The sequence below is a fragment of the Sturnus vulgaris genome, chromosome 2 (assembly GCF_052056855.1).
Source record: "Sturnus vulgaris isolate bStuVul1 chromosome 2, bStuVul1.hap1, whole genome shotgun sequence".
Taxonomy (NCBI): domain Eukaryota; kingdom Metazoa; phylum Chordata; class Aves; order Passeriformes; family Sturnidae; genus Sturnus; species Sturnus vulgaris.
In genome coordinates, this window is record NC_142244.1 from 30,730,906 (window position 1) to 30,748,065 (window position 17,160).

Sequence of the window (17,160 nt, forward strand, 5' to 3'; positions counted from 1 at the left end):
GAGTTTGACCAACCTGATCTCCTTTTATGACCAGGTGACCCACCTGGTGGATGCAGGAAAGGCTGTGGATGTTGTGTACCTGGACTTCAGCAAGACATTTGACATTGTCTCCCACAGCAAACTCCTGGAAATGCTGGCAGCCCATGGCTTGGACAAGAGCACTCTTTGCTGGGTTAAGATCTGGCTGGATGGCCAGGCCCAGAGAGTGGTGGTGAATGGTGCTGCATCCAGCTGGGGATCAGTCACTGGTGGCATTCCTCAGGGATCTGTGCTGGGGTCAGTCCTGTTCAATATTTTTATTGATGACATGGATGAGGGGATTGAGTCTTTCATTAGGAAACTTGCAGGCAACACTAAGCTGGGAGTGTGTGTCAATCTGTTAGAAGGTAGGAGGGCTCTGCAAAGAGACCTGGAATGGTTGGATGGATGGGCAGAGCCCAGTAAGATCAAGTTTAATAAATCTAAGTGCCGAGTCCTGCGTTTTGGCCACAATAACCCCCTGCAGTGCTATAGGCTGAGGATGGTGTGGCTGGACAGTGCCCAGGCAGAAAGGGACCTGGGGGTACTGATCAACAGCTGACTGAACATGAGCCAGCAGTGTGCCCTGGTGGCCAAAAAGGCCACTGGCATCCTGGCCTGTATCAGGAATAGTGTCCAGCAGGAGCAGGGAGGTCATTCTTCCCCTGTACTCGGCACTGGTGAGGCCACATCTTGAGTGCTGTGTCCACTTCTGGGCCCCTCAGTTTAGGAAGGACATTGAGATGCTTGAGAGCGTCCAGAGGAGGCAACAAGGCTGGTGAGGGGCTTAGAATACAAACCCTGTGAGGAATGGCTGAGGGAACTGGGGTTGTTTGGCCTGGAGAAAAGAAGACTCAGGGGTGACCTTATCACTCTCTATAATTCCCTGAAAGGTGGCTGTAGTTGGGGGGGGGGGGGGGGGGGGAGGGGTTGGTCTCTTTCACCAGGCAGCAGTTGACAGAACTAGAGGACACAGTCTCAAGCTGTGAAAGGGGAGATATAGGTTGGATATTAGGAAGAAGTTTTTATGGATAGAATAATAAAGTATTGGAATGCTTTGCCTGGGGAGGTGGTGGAGTCACCATCCCTGGACGTATTTTAAAAAAGCCTGGATGTGGCACTTGGTGCCATGGTTTAGTTGAAGTGTTAGTGTGTGGGTTGGACTTGATGATCTTGGAGATCTCTTCCAACCTGGTTATCCTGTGAAAAGTGGTCCCTGAAGTTTCTATCCTCTGTCCCAGGGCTGTGCAAACACATTTATAGCAGAATTCATGAGAATTATTGGAGCAGATCCTCATTCCTTTATGTGGGGATATACCTGTGGCTCTTTGTACCCATTTTAGGACTTTATAATAATTCTGTGATCACAACTACATTAGCCTGAATTCCCACCCTTGCAGGGAGGCTGCTTCACAGCCAGTCCTTTCTTCTTGTTTCAGATATGTGAATGGTCTCCTTCAGCTTCCTCTCTTCACTTCCACAAAGAATATCCCACTCCTTTGGATCTTCCAGCTGCTAGGAAGCCTCAATGGAACTGGGTTTTCCAGCAGGAAAAGCCAACGCCTCTGGCTGGCAACAGAGCTGTACCTGTAAGGTAAACAAAGAGTGAGACAGTGATGTTTGGAGGAAGCAACCTCCCTTTGGGAGGAAGCTGAGAGAGTCATCAGAATGGACTTACCTTGTTCTCCGTTTTCTATAACATCTTCCTTTAAGATGTGAATTAAACAGTGATGGAGATAGGAGTTGGGCTCCTGGCTTGCAGGAGAAACGTTTGTGCTACTGTGTCTTACCAGGAGTGGGGAAAAATTAAAAAAAAAAATTAGTGCTCAGAAAACCCAGGAGGAAAGCAGAAACTACCTGTGTCCTTAATGACTGACTGAAATTGCCATGTGGGTCCCCTGCTGGGTGCTAAGTGACCATGGAAATGCACACCATGGTCACACTGAGTGGGAGTTGAGAAGCCGAGGAGTGTTGTGCTGACATGGCCCTTCCCCTGTGCGGCTGGAGGACTTTGACACCTAATCGTTTTTGATCCAAGCAGATCACCTTTCTGGGAAGTTGCTTTGTCACTGGCAAATACGAGGCAATATTGTACCAAGGTGTCTGGCAGGCTGAGGACTGTGGGGGTGAAGCTGGTGCCCAGATGGAGGTGGAAGAGCTGCCTGCTTTCAGATGAAGTGCTCTTAATGGAAGATTTTTGGAGCTCGGTCTTTAGTGTCTCCTGTCACTTCATGACCTACCGCTTCCTTTTTCCTCAGGATTAATTTAATTTGAACATCAGGGTTTGGGCCTTAACCTCCCAGTCTGCAGGGAGTGGGGAGAGGACTTACATCTCAGTAAAATGCTAGCAGTGGCTGATACCATAAATCAGAGGGATTTTAGAATCTGATGACAAACCGAATTCTTGTCAGAAGAGAGCAGAGCTGACCCCTTCCCAAACTGTCATCGAAGCCGGGTCATAAAAATCACAGCTGTCACCAAAGTATGCCCGGCCTCTGGGGGACATGCCATCCTGGGGACTCATCTGCTGCTTCCATGGCCAAATTCCAAGCCCTCAGGCACATTCCACTTGACATTTTGTCACATCTCCTGCTGGTGCATCTGTTCGGGGGTATTAACTCTTCCTAAATCACTTTATCCCTTTTTTTTTTCCTCAGGAAAAAAAAAAAAAAGACTATGGGAGATGAAGAGGTCTGAGCAGTGGTCTGTGGCACAAAACAGAGTCCAAATGTTTAAACTTGGCAACATCTGGAGTAAGTAATCCTGCAGGCAATGTTACTACAGCAACAACCTCAGAATATAACCTGTATTTACATAAACTTCAAAAAACAACTTTAGGTCACATTTGTACATACAAAGCTACAAAAAATCTTCCCAGTTGTGTCCCTTTGAGCTTTGTCCACAGACAGATCTCTGTCTCCAAAGAAGTTGGGTGAGCATCAAGTCAGACCGTGGTGAATGTGGTTGACCTGAGGTGACTGTACACTCTGCAGTGGCAAAGTGCAAGTAGCAGAGACATTGAGGCACCTTTCTCAAACCATTTGATGGGTCCAAGCTCTGAGACACCTCTGTGTGCGTGAATCAAAGTTTCTCTATCCCACCTGTTCATGATAACCAAGCATAGTCAGTAAAATTCACAGCCACAACTTGTCCAGCAGGGATGGCAGCAGAGAGGCTGTGCCTTTAAGCATCAGAGAGGTTGTAATGTGCTCAAGGGTCACTGTTCCAGAATCACAAAATTTGAATGTGTGTGGGATAAAGGTCAGCTGGTTTCACTAAGGATGGGGAATGACAGCCATCTGGCCAAGGAGAACATGGAGAGTATTTGCTGGACTTCTCATGTTACTAGTGACAAAACTTCTAAGAGTTTCCAAAAATAATATGTGCTAATTTCTTTACATGCAGTGTCCTGCATCCGGGATGAGATAGTTCAATACCAACTCTTGCTCTGAACAGGAGTTGATAAACAACCTAAAGGTCAATGTTGTTAAATAAATACAGTAATAATAATAATAATAATAATAGTAATAACAAAAATAATAACAATTACAATAATAACAACAACAACAGCATAATAAAAGCTAATTAAAAAACCAATACTACCTCCACAAAGCTTTGCTTGAATATGGGTCTCTTTAACAGCAAGACTGTAAAGTCTGAAGTGTTCACAGCACATTGTATTCCTGCTATACAGATAAAACAAAGTATGATATTATGGATGGAATAAAAAGTTTGCAGTCTGTAGCACAGGAAGGCATGAGACAGAAGTTACTTCAATTAAACAACAAAGTTTTTTGAACTTCCTAAATCCTTTCATACTCTTTACACAAATCTTGTGAATCTGGGAAAATGTGAAAGTTTTGGAGGATTCATTTGCTTGGGGGTTAGGAAAGAATAGAGCCACAGGAAAATTTTAAAACTTGCAAATGCCTATTTCATTTCCAGGATGAGAGTCCACAGTTTGTAAATCAAAGGATCAGAGAAAGTCAATTGCATTGGATTTCTCAGTAAAAAACTTACCTCCCTTTGCCCTCAGTATGCTGCAAATGCCCTCAGTTCTTTATAACTCTCCAAATGAGCAAGAGCTGAAAGTGAATTCAGTTCATCTGGATTTTGCCTAGTTCCCTGCAGGTATCAGAAGGGTGTTTCCCTTTGGTGTTCTGCTGACCAGAAATGTTCTAGTGTGCTTTCAGGCTTTTGGGGTAAGAAGTAACGTTTGTTTTTCTTGCTTTGCTTTTTCCTGCGGGCTGAGAAACCACAGAAAATAGAAGGCAGCTCATTGAGGGGGAGCTGGTCTGTGCTCCAAAGCACATCTGCTGCAGGTGCCTGGGGGTGATACCCTGTGCTCCTTTGCTCAGGCTCACAATCCTTGGCTTACTCTAGGTGCAAACGGGGCTTCCCCAAGCTCACACTGGCACAGTCTTGGAGGCAGTTTCCTCTTCTGCAGTACAGGGCACTCTTTTTGCTTGTTTTCAGGGAGGCTTCCCTGCTCCTGTTGGGATGCGGCACAGGGCTTGTCAGAAGATTCAGTCATTCCCGGTCCTTGGCTTTTTTCCTTGGAACTGAATGTGAAATGATGCAGACAACATGTGTACCACAGGTTAGTGATACACAGGAGGTCTCAGCAGACAGCCTGGTGGGCACTGTTTCCCTGTCAATCTGTGAAAATACTCCCAAGAGTAACTCGAGAAGGTTCTGAACAATTACTAAAATTAAACATTTTAAGGTCCACAGACCAGGTACATTTTACCAAAGTGCTTAAAAATATTTACTGAAGAGGGCTCTGAGCTATTCCTCTTGCTATTTCTTGAGTCCTGGAAGAGTGAGACAGTTCCAGATAACTGGGAAAAAAGCTCATTGGTGTTCCTGTGTTAAAGGGAATAAATGGGATTGCTCAAGCAAACACAGGCACATTAACCTGGTGTGAATCCCAGGGAAAATTATACAAAGACACATAGTAGACATGGCTGGTAAGGAATTAAAGTATACTGATGCAATTAAATACCACTGGTATCATAATATGGAGAGCAAATCCTGTTGGAAAAAATTAACAACTCTTTTTTTAAAAGAGTGATTATGAAGTGACTAATAAAAGTATGTTTGCTAGCCAAAGCACTTGATTTTGTGTGATAACTTTCTGATGTAAGCTTCAACTTGTACAAATGTCTACAATCGTTGGTAAAGAATCTTCCTCTGAAATTGTGAGGGTTCATCTCTCTCCAACTCTGTTAATGGGAGCTTGTTTTGTACAGGATTTTTCCCATCTGGAGAATCAAAACCATATGTTTCAATTTTGGTGTATATTGAAATATTTCAGTTTGCTAGATGGAGGCAAAGCCTCACCATAGCTGTGTCTGAAATCCCACTCTTCGTGAGAAAATCATGAGGACTGTCAGTGCTTACTTGAACAATTTTGAGTTCATCAGTCTGCAATGAAATAATTCAGACAGTGGATTTACTCGCAGGCCTTGGAAGTTAGAACAACAAATCTTAAGAAGGAATCAATAGGTTTGAAAGCTCCAGGCCTCGGAAGCTGGAGCCTAAGCCAATCTATACCAAATGGAAAGGGGAAAAGACAAGAGCTTACCAGGCACTTTTCCCAGTAGCACCTTATCTGCTAAGCCTTCTGTGGCAAAAGTCTCCTTTGAAAACAGCTGTTTCAGGCAACCAATGCAAACGAGACTAGTTGCAGTAGTGCTCTGTCTTTTGAAATCAGTGTGCAATGCTCTTGAGGATTAATAACACCCTGGCACCTCAGCTCGGTGCTCCCACAGGCAGCCTCCACCCTGCGTTGTCACGGAGGTCTCACCCCTGGCAGCACATGCTGTGTGGTGGGTGGGTTAGAGTACTACAGCCCAACATAGCCCAGTGGAAAGACAACTGTGCTGTTACCCATACACATCAGCTTCAAGTTTGGTCTTTAGGTTCCATAAGTTTTGTTGCTTTCAAGGTGGAAAATGAGAGTGTAAGGGTCCTTGTTCTTCTTCATCCTTGTTCTTTCTCAACTCCATTGTGTCCTCATTACCTCTGTGGCTTTCTCAGTCTTCTCCCTATCCTCAGAAATGCTGAGTGGTTCTTTCCTCCCCATTCCCTAAGGTTCCTCTTTCCCAAACTGTCTTTACCTTTTTTTCTCTTCTTTTGGTCCCTTTCATTTTCCTTCCTGGCCACCCATTCTCCCCATCCTTTCTACCTCTGAGATTCCCAACTGTGGCAGGTTTCCACATTCCTCATCCTTGCTCCTGCTAGCTGCTGAGTTTTAACCTCTTTAAAACAATCTCTTACTCTCCCATATCCTTTAACCTGTTGCATCTGGAAGCTGGTGGTGACACAGCTGCAATGGCAGAAGAGACCTCTGGTGAAATGCCCATTCACGGGGCTGCCACTGCAGCCTCACAAGCTCTCTGCTCCTCAGCTGCCAGATCAGAGTGGGCTTTTTTTCCTTTTTTGGGGATAGCTCTGAGGGTATTTTGAATATTGCATCAATTGCCATTCATTGGTTTTTCCTGAACTGCTCTGATCCAAAAGGAAAGGAAATCAAATGCAACTGCGGTGATCTTGGGTTTACTGCTTTTATCCTTCAAAAGACATTTTAAAAGTCATGTACATATGACAGAGAAGAACCATCACAGAAAAGGATCACATGTTGCATAGTAAATATTGACAGATATGCAGCAGATCTGTCCCACTCCTTTCTTTTGCCCTCTCTCTCTCTTCCTCTCTTCATTCTTCTATCTCAACAGCCAGCCCTGTTGCTGCTTTCTTCCATCTGGCAGCTCTCACAATAATCTCACCCACCTGTTAAATGAGAGAATGTCAAGTTAAATTTACAGCAGAGCCTGGAAACAGGATGCTACAGAAAAGTATTTTAATTAAAATCCTCTAATTGAATGCATGCTTCCTCGTAAAAAGGGAGCTGCCAAGAAGGGCTTGATGTCACCACCTCTACCCCCATTTGCCACATAAGGAGAGCAATTGAAACCAGCTCTCAAGGTAGAAAGAGGAAAGGGCATTTCCAGGGAGTTTTCCTGGGTCACCCTTGAAAAACTGTTGGATGGTTCATGGGAGGCTTTTTCCCTTTCACCAGAATCAGAGGTGAAGATGGTACAACAGCTGCACTACTTCTGTCAGGCACTTTGCAGAGTAAGAAGCTGTCACGTGTGTGTAACGATGGGGCAGTATCTGTGTGAAACCTAAACTCTGGATAGAAATATGACAAATATAAATCTTGTCTGATGTAAAGATGGCCATTGCACAAACACTTCTGAGAACACTGTGATCTGCTTTGCTAGGCAATCAAGTGGGATTTTAAGACCTGGTTTGCTGTAGTTGCTGGAATAGATGCAAGAATGGAGAGCAAAGGGTTGGTATGGAAAGGAAGATGGCAAGACACATCAAGAGACAAATATCTGATGTTCCCATCCAGACCATCTGGATGACCATACCTATTGCAGCTGTTTGGCAACTCCAGACACAGCCCAGAGAAAAAGAAGTAACAGGGTGGGTAGGTCCAAAGGGCCAAAGGTGGGAGGCAGGAGGAAGTACTTAGGGAGAAGAGGGAATTAGCAAGTGCTGTAGAACTGCGTCACTGCCATGTAACTCTAGCTCTTCTGAATATTATGCAAATCCATCAACACCATAGACTTCCTGCAAGCATGAAACCTCTGACTTTTCTTTCCTTGTTAAACAGTGGCTAACTGTTTGGAAAAGCGAGTTGCAGAGGTTAAAATGCACAGCACATGCCTCTACCTAAAGGCACAGTGATACTAATAACAATTAGTGACATTCTGCAATATTTACAAGTTTTTCCATTAAGCTGCCCACAACACGTGGAGGGGAAGTTTGGCACCACCTCATTCCTGTGCCTCCAGGCTGGTAAAGGTCATTTCCCACAGGCCTCAGGTCACAGAGCAGAGAAGTTCCCGGCACCCTCAGGTGTTAGCCAGCCCTCCTTCCTTGACAACAGAGAATCCTTTCATAAAACACATTTATTTTACATTTTGATATTTTAATGCTTCATTGGCCTATGTAGAAATTGGAAAATCTTACATCCCCTCTTGAGAAATCTGGCAGGCATGTTTGGCTCATGCTGGGAAAGAAAAACCACTGGCAAATCCTCCAGCCTTTGCTAAAATTTAAAAAGGACAGTCTAAGTGTTAAAGGCATTTTGAAAACACATTTCCTTTGGGAGTGCTGGGGACTCAAAGAATGAAGACCTAGAGAAGAGTAATTTTTTTTTTTTTTTTTTAACAGAGGAAACTCTGGAGCTCCCCAAAACAATACACAGGTCAGGGGTCTAGGGTATTGGAGAACAGAGAAGCCAAAACTTTTGCCCTAAGCTTTTCGAGTGTCACCTATATACTTAGCAGCAGCTCTGAGAAAGTGTTGTTGAGTGCAGTAACAATTTGCACACCAGGAGCACCATTTGCCTATTCTTCAGCAACTCAAGTCACCAAATGTACTCTGGAACATGCTGGAGCTTGCTTTGGTGATGAGAAGCAGAGGTGGTGGAGCAGGAGGGCAGGGCAGATGTAGGTAGGCTAAGAGTAGGGAGAGTAGCTGGAAAGAAGCTCTTCAGATGGATTGGAAAAGAACTACTGGCAATAGAGAGGACTCTGCCAGGCAGAGCTCAAAATGGATATTTTTATACACATAATATCTTCTGCAACCCAAGATAATGGCAATGCTTCATAGATGCTTAGCATGTGTCTTAAAGGAACACCTAGCGAAAATGTTCACTGGCTGAAGAACAATTCTAGTCCTAAACTCACGCAGGAAAATGGAGAAACGTCCTGGAGAACTGAACAATATTCTTGTAGAAACATTGTTTTATATCTGTATGAACATCAGTGTGCTACAAAAGGTATTAAATGAGCTTGGAAGTAGGGTTCAAATCCTCAGCTGATGAAACATTTCTGTAGTTTGCAAAACTCGAATTTTGCTTCCTAAGAAATCTCAGGAGTTTGCAGGCATACAATGAAATATTAAAATTCTGCCTAAAATACTTTCAGTAACCTACAGCATCACGAGTGCTCAGTCATTTACCTAATTTGGACCATATGAACCTTTAAGTAATTTTCAAGCAGTCAGAAGGTAACAGCTCAGGAGCGAGAGACAGCAAAATAGAGCTGGTGCCACACTACAAGCCTTGCACAGTATGCTCAGAGTGCCAGGAATACTCTCTCCTGCCCAGTTGTTATCAGGCTGTTAAGCTGATATATAAAAGAGTGAGAAGTGTTGTCACTTGCAGCTGGGATCAACAAGGCTGACTGAGCTCCAGAGCAGTGGCTATAAGTAGGAGAGTCAGTGTCATTTTCAAGGAAGTTTAAAAGTGGAATAAAAGATAGAAATGAAAGAAATAAACAGGGGTTCAGAGAGAGCAATACTGAAAGGAAATTCTTTACAAACATTTAGGAATTCCCTGACGCTTGTGATGGAGAAAGGGCAAATGTGAGCAGTCACAGAGACTCTGTAAAACCCTGTTGCTGTTCCAACGAGGGAAACACTCACCTGGGTTCAAGTAGTGCCCAGTTGAGGAACTGTCTGCAAGAGGATGTGAGACAGATCAATGGGTGATTGTTTTGGGTCTTCTGGTAAAGCTCAGCCCTGTGCTGCAGCTGACCTAGAGAAGTGTGGGCTTCTCTAGGTGCTCATAAGAGACAACCCTGAGAGCATGCAGGGAGGGCGTCTGGCTGCCTTCTTGTGGCTTTTGGCAGCCTCTGTAATTGCACACAGCATCTGAGAAAGAAGTGGCAACTGAGCTCGCCGTTCACTTCTTGAAGCTGTCACTCCGAGTTGGATGTGAAGCCAAGCTGTGTGGCCACAGCCCTGTGTGGGTGTGAGAAGCTGGCCCTGTTTTTGTCAGCCTACATCTGCTCTCCGGGGATCCAGCTCCAGTTTCTAATGCTGCCAGGCTGGTGTTCCTCACTGCTCTACTGAGGCTTCTAAGGAAAATGTTAATCAAGGGGATTAGTTACAAAGAAAAGACTGTGAAGCCCAAACCGCTTAGGTTTGTAACGTTGCTACTGGCACACTCCTGAGCTTGAAGTACGTCTGAGTCAGTACCATCAGATAAATGAGTGTAGTATTTCTGTTGAGGGAGCAACAGAAGTTTTGCAAATATTAAGGTTTTAATGGAAGAACTCATCTAGTGTGAGTGCATCTCTGGGGACGCCACATTGTCAAATATGGAGTGGAAGCCAGAGACAAGGGTGTTCTAGAAGACCCCAGAGAGGCCCTGGAAGTCAACCATGTTGTGATACCATCAAAGGGCTCATTTGAAGATATACATCTCTGGGTTGCATACAGCTGCAGATGGATCTGTGCCCACTGCTAGAATGTATCCAAGTGCTTGAACACTTTTGGGTGCTTGAGGTCTGGAGAGGGCACGAACGCTTCCCATTGCTTGGCAGCTGCTTATCCTTCTCCTGGGAAGTGGATGCAAGCTTCAGAGGCATGGGCTGGACTCGTCATTCCTAATCTGCAGCTGTAACCACCCATCTCTCTGCCTGCCAAGGATCATATCCTGCAGGGATTAGTTTTGGAAACCTGATAATGTAAGGAACAATCCCAGGTATTGTTCAGAGGAAAGGTTTGACTCTTTCCCTAGCAAATGAGAGACAGAGTGTATTGGAATTTTTGTCACCCAATGTAAGTTCACAGGTTATTTTGATGACCAGTTGTCTAGAGGCAAGCTGTGTTGCTGGATTCTGGGAATAGCTTCAATTTTTCTTGTCCTTTTGAAAGGTGATGAAGAACTAGGTGCTCCCAATCCCATGAATGCCCTCAGTGACTCTTTTTCCAAGTTGACTGTGTGCTCTGTCAAGTTCCTTCCTCCTTGACAATGGTGACCAAGAGCAGGGAAGCAGCCCCAACCCCTCCAAGGCTCTTCCCTCACCTTTCTCACAATTTTCCTCAATGATGTGCACCCCTCATCTCCTCTGCAGCTCTTTGCCATTCACATCCTCATTCTGGACCATTCTCTTCTTGCATCATGCTTCTCTATGCTCCATGAAACTCACCCATGCCACTGCACTGGTTTTGGCCTCTTCCCTCCTGCACCTGGACCCTCTTGTGTGCCTCCAAGCTGTGACCTTAGCTAAATACAGCTCCCCATGTTGCCCTCTCTCCCTGTCCCTACTCCCCAGGCTCCCCCCAATTCCCTGTCTGGATTTTTAAGAAGCTGCCCACTCCCTCTGCCTTTCAAGGCTCATTCTCTTCTAGTTCTAAGTGACCTGCTGCCTCTTAGAGGCTTCCATTTCTGTGAGCATCCAGCCAGTGGAAGCCTATTGACATCTTGGCCAAGGACTGTCTCAATTCAAAGTTACTGGGAACAACTGCTCTGTTGGTCAAGAGTCTGATAGCAAATGTTGGAATATGGAGATGTTTTAGTCAATTTGTGTCAGCAGATCCTGAGGGATAAACATCAATATTGGATAATTCAAGACTCATTAGACATGGTCCTCTCTCTTATTCTTTGCTTGGGCTCCCTGCTTTCTTCTGAAGGTTGCTCAGTCTTTTCTCTCTCCTCAATGACTTTTGTTTTTCTTTCTCCTTACCACTATTTTCTCCCTGGTGTTCAGATAATAACGAGGAGAAAAATATCTAAATTGAAAACCAAAGAAAAATAATGAGTCTCAAAACACACCCTCAAGACAATGTCCGTTTACAATTATAGAAAAAGCCGATCTTGGGCTGTATGAATCTTGGAGAAAGACTCAAAAACAAACTGCATATGAAACTGCAAAAAGGGTGGAGGGGGAGGAAAAAGGAAAATGCATGACAAATCCACATAAAGTGTCCCAGACAGCTTTTGTCTGCACAGAAATGGTTTTATAGGATTCTCTGCAGAAAAAGGAACAAAAAAATTAAGGAGTTGGGTTCAAAAGATCAAGTTGCATTTTCATTGATCTCAGACTTGTAAGAGCTGCCTCATCAATCACAGTTGCTTAAAAATTCCTATTAATGGCCTCAAGTGCTGGGGCTGCCCATATGGTTCATCTTTGTAGCATTTGAGCAACTCCCTGGGAGCAGTATCAGATCTGTCAGTGTCAGAGCCAGACACTGTGCTCATCCCTGCATTCCTGCAAGTGGTGTAAGGAGAAGAACTATCACTACAAGCCTGAGAAGCTCCATCAGAAGAATATGAGAAGATCCATCTGATCCCGGACACAAGTAGCAACAGAGGATGAGAAAAGAATAAAACCCAAATCATTTGGCTTTCAAAGATACTGAAGAACTGCAGACCTGGGTGAATGCCCCAGTTTTCAGTCCAGGGAGTGTACAGGGACAGCCTCAAGCCAAGCTGCTGCATGGCATTGCACAGGAGTGAACCCTTGTTTGCTCTCAAGGAGCTGAGAAGGACATGGTAGGTGGAGGCTTTTAGGCTGGACATGAAAATTCAGAGGAGTTTCCACCAACATTATTCTGAATGATGTGGATTAACTCTGGGATAGGCTGGAAGATTTGTCAGGTACAGCCGGAGCTCGTGTTGTCCTGTGCAGCAAAGTGTATGTGGGGTTCAAACAGAGCTCTGCAGGTGTCCAGGCAGGAGCTGTGCTCCTCACTGCTGCCTCATGCCTTTGGGCATGTGCTTTGATACTGGCTGCTGCCTTTGGCATTGAACATCCATAAGAGTATGGATAGAATATTAGGAATGTTCTTGATGATGAGCACATTTCCCCTATTCCAGAGGACTATCCAATCTAGTCAAACTGACTTCACGGCCTTAATGCTGTCTTCCTTGGAAACAGGGCAGATCTAGAGTCAAAATTCACCAAATCTGTCTCTCTAACAGGCACAATTTTTTCTTTGTAGTAAGTTCTCCGTTCTTGCATTGGAGAATTGTCATGAGGACACATTTTTGAACTGGATCTTCAACTCAAGTTTGCATTGGATTTAAGTAACAACAAAACAACTCCAAAATATACACTGAAAATAACTGAGCCTGACTTTGGTAAGAGTTAAAGCATTCACTTTGCCACTGCTGTTCCAGAATCTGAGTTGTGTTTTTAGAGGCATGGAACATCTCTCCTGTGAGGAAAGGTTGAGAGAGTCAGAGTTGTTGATCCTAGAGAAAAGAAGGGTCTAGGGAGAATTTATAGCAGCCTTCCACTACCTCAAGAGGACCACAAGATAAGTGGGGACAGACATTTTAGTGGGGTCTGTTGCAATATGAAGAGGGGTAATGGTTTTAAACTAAAAGAGGGTAGATATGCACTAGATATAGGGCAGATCTGTTTTTTCACAGCAAGGGTGGCAAAACACTAGAAGAGGTTGCCCATGCCTGGAAATATTCAAGGTCAGGTCTGACAGGTTTCTGAGCACCCTGGTCTAGTTGAAGATGTCCCTGCTTATTCCAGGGGGTTGGACTAGATTACTTTTAAGGCTCCCTTCCATCTCAAACCACTCTATGATTCTATTATAGGTATAGTTGGACAGTTTTTCGAATCTGAAATAAACACCAGAGACCAAAAGATTCCTGCTTTCATGGAGAAGTTTTAACATGAGCCATGACTGTTGACATATTTGTTCACCTATATGTTATTGGAATGGAATAAAGCTTCATTGGGCGAAATTCCAGTCGGATGTCAGGAAAAAGCTCTTCACTGAGAAGGTGGTCAGTCACTAGAAGAACACTGGGAAAGGAGAGGAGGCACAGGGGCCTGCTCTCCCACTCTCGCTCGCTTGTGGAGTTGGAGAAAGACACCGGTGCTGCTACCTAGCACCTTCCCTGCAATCCCAATCGCGGGAGCCACATTCCCTGCTGTCAGACACCGCTCTGCTGCCTTCCCACTTCATCCCTACTGCCTCCGGACACTGTGCCGAGCACCACGACCGACACCGTGAGGGGGGAGCGGCTCCTCCATCCCTCTCACCCCTGGGCCGCTGCCGCCATCACCCAGCCCCTTCAGCTGCGCGGGACCTGCCCTGCCCACAGCACCGGGAACTGAGCACAGGGAGAGGGCCTTGGCCAAAAGGGACTGGAACTGAGCTATACTGTTCTGTTTTGTTGTCAATTTTTATAGCTGTTGTTGTTTCTGCTGTTTGCCTTGTTAGATATATTAGTAAAGAACTGTTATTCCTATCCCCATCTTTTGCCTGAGAGACCCTGATTCAAAAATTACAATAATTGGAAGGGAGGGGGTTGCACTCTCCATCTCAGAGAAGGGGCTCTTGCCTTTTTCTTAGTAAATACCTGTCTTTCAAACCAAGACACCAAGCCTCTATAAAGAGCATCTGGATGATGGTCTCAGTAACATTGTTTAGTTTTAGGTATTCCTGAGAGGAGCCAGGTGCTGGAATCGATGATCTTTATGGGTCTCTTCCAAGTTGATATATTCTACAGTTCTGAGTTTTGGCAGAGCAAATAGGAGCCATCAATACTGCCAGGAGGCCCTTTGAGTTTGCAGGGTCTTGCTGTAGAGAAATCTGCAAGAGGAGAACATTCACCAGCCCACTCCCCTCATTCTCTTGATTTACCCCCAAAGGCATCACAGTTCATTAAAAAAGGTAAATAACTGTGGCTGAATGAGGCCACTGGACTGTCAGAGAGTGATCACTTCTTCACTTCATCACTTCTTCTGAGAGTCACAGGGATGCAAATCTTAGCTCCTGCTCATACTATGCTATGGCTGAGCAAAGGAGCACCTCCTCAGGTCTGAGCACAGACAGAACAAATCATTTTCCCTAGAAGCAGTAGAGCTAAGATGTCATCAGTGTCAACCCCTGCTTTTCAGAGAGGCAGCCTGACACAGGGAAGTGCTTCCAAGCAGGATTAAAGTTAAACTTGTTGGGCTGAGGTCTGCCACGTCTCAGGAACCTGCACACTCATTCTTTGTATGCCCCTGCACACATCAACACATACAGTTCCTTTACAATCAAGCTGTTTGCAATGCTGAATTCCAGTGTGCATCCACTATTTCACACATTCTCACCTAGTCTCAAATGCTTACGCAACAAATTTTTGAGGGACAAAAGAGGTTGCCTGCCTTTCCTGGATGTCTTTTTCTTGTTAGTTCTATAACGTTTCTCTCTTTATAGCCTCAAATAAGCCATTCTGATTATTTTCACTTGGCCAGTTTGATCCTGCCTTGTGCTCACAGGAGCAAGAATATTTTTTCTGATGGCTGCCTCAGGATCCTGGCAAGATACCATAGTCTGTGAGATGAGAAATGGTGACCTCATGGATAGGGGTAGGGAAAAGAGGAGGCAAGACTGAATTTTTGGTTTCCTACATTTAAATCCCATCAAGATTTGCATTTTCATTTCAAATTCTTTCCAAAATACTGTATCTATTTTCTTCCAAGATACTATGACTGAAATTACATTATGCTTTGCCTCCAATTATTATTTTTTAAACCAAAATAAATTGTTTTCTGATGGATTTAAAACTTATCCAATAAAAAGCACACAGAAATAAAGAAGAACAAAAGGGTAATAATCATGTGCTGTAGAAATCAGCAAGTCACAAAAGAGTTAAAGTTCCTTACACATGGCCAAGTTAAATAAGACCTGGAGGGACACATGGTTCTCCCCTCAGCACCCCTGAACTCTGGGGTGTGGGCTTGTGAAATGCCTGGGAGGCAAAGTTGGCCCCCATTGTGTCTTGTTTAATTTGGCTGCTGGAAGCACTCACTTTTTTTTTTTTTTTTTTTTTTTTTTTCAATTTGGCTCTTCCTGCAGCTCTCACACCTTCCTTTAACATAAATGTCCTTTACATTTTCAACACGCCTTTACCCAGCCCTCCATTCCATATTGTTGGAGCAACTGGCTCTTTTTCCCTGTGCACCTAGACATGGCTGCTGGCACGGGGCTGTGTTTATCCACACACAGGGAGAGTCAAACCAAACTGCAGAGCACCACCTGCACAAGTGCTCTTTTTCCAGGGTGCACTTCCCAGCTCCATAGTCTCGTAAGGAGCCAGGAGTGGTGTCCAGGAGATTTCTGCTGGCCTGCAGCAGGACTGCTCTGCAGCAGCGTACAGTGATGACGTTTTCCTGCCTGTGCGTTGCAGCCCCAGCTGGAAATTCTTCCACCACCACCTTGCCATGGATTGGTGATAAAATACTAAGCTTGGTCCCTCTAAGCCTGCATGTCTGGGTTGTGTTGCAGCAGCAATGGGAGAAATACAGCTCAGACTTGACACCTGTGCTTGGTGGGGCCAGCTATCACACAGCACGCTCTTCCCCCCATCTGACTTAAATACTAAAGTATAAATCGAGCTACATTACCTTGATAAAGTGCCAAATTGGCAAAGATGGGGACTTTGTTTATCGCTTCTGCCAGTGATAATAATTCTGCAATAATGCAGCAGAGATTGGCACATATGGCCAAGGGTAAGTCCTTTTTTCAGTTTACTGTCTGTAAAATGGGGATACAATGCCTTGGCCAGCACAGGAGCTACAGGGATTTCATAGTTACTCTCTAACTGCTTTGGCCATGGAAAGCTGAAGATAAATTCTGAAGTACTGTCACAAAGAGGAGGTTACAGGGTTTTTTTTCTCCCAACTATACAGAGCAAAAAAAAGAGAGGTGTTTAAAAATTAATCAACATAAAATAGAATTTAATAAAAATGTTGATATTTTATTTTGTTGTTATATGCAAGTCTGTATTTAGACATAAATGCCCAATAAATTTGCTGAAAAGCAGCCAACTCATTCTCATACTGAAGGAGATGAGTTTCCTCTTCCTGCATTAGAAATGAGTTCACTCTAAGGTATGTACATATCTGAAAAGTCAAAGCCCCAAGCGGGTGAAGGAAACACAGGAATAGAAGACATTCCGGCTGCTGAGACCTGACACCTGTGGGAGCACATCCACTCATGTCACTGCAGACTCTCTCTCAGGAGCTGCTGGCTCCAGGACACCTTGTCCATGTCTCAGGACAATGTTGAAGACAGAATTTCCATTTTACTCTGTACACTACTAAAATATTCCTGGGAACAAGGCTCCATCTGCAATGACTCTTTGGGATTGAACACCAGCAGCCAATAATATTTTTCTTTCCATTATTGCTGTGAAAATAAAAAAGGTCCAGAAGGAAATCCTAAAAAGTGCAGTGAGAAACCAGTGAAACCAGGAAATGGAAATGGATGGCTGGACACTTTGGAATTGCTACAGGCAGCTCTGGTTCAGTGAGATTT

At 44.5% G+C, this 17,160-nt stretch overlaps 1 long non-coding RNA gene across 1 annotated transcript; it reads left to right on the forward strand.

Annotated features, from left to right (window-relative positions):
* Positions 1-2,381: 2,381 nt before the first annotated feature.
* LOC148224696 (uncharacterized) lies at positions 2,382-13,783 on the forward strand. Its single transcript, XR_015801940.1, has 4 exons — positions 2,382-2,771; positions 4,495-4,618; positions 12,832-12,970; positions 13,442-13,783. It is a non-coding gene; the product is annotated as an uncharacterized LOC148224696 (long non-coding RNA).
* The last annotated feature ends 3,377 nt before the right edge of the window (positions 13,784-17,160 follow it).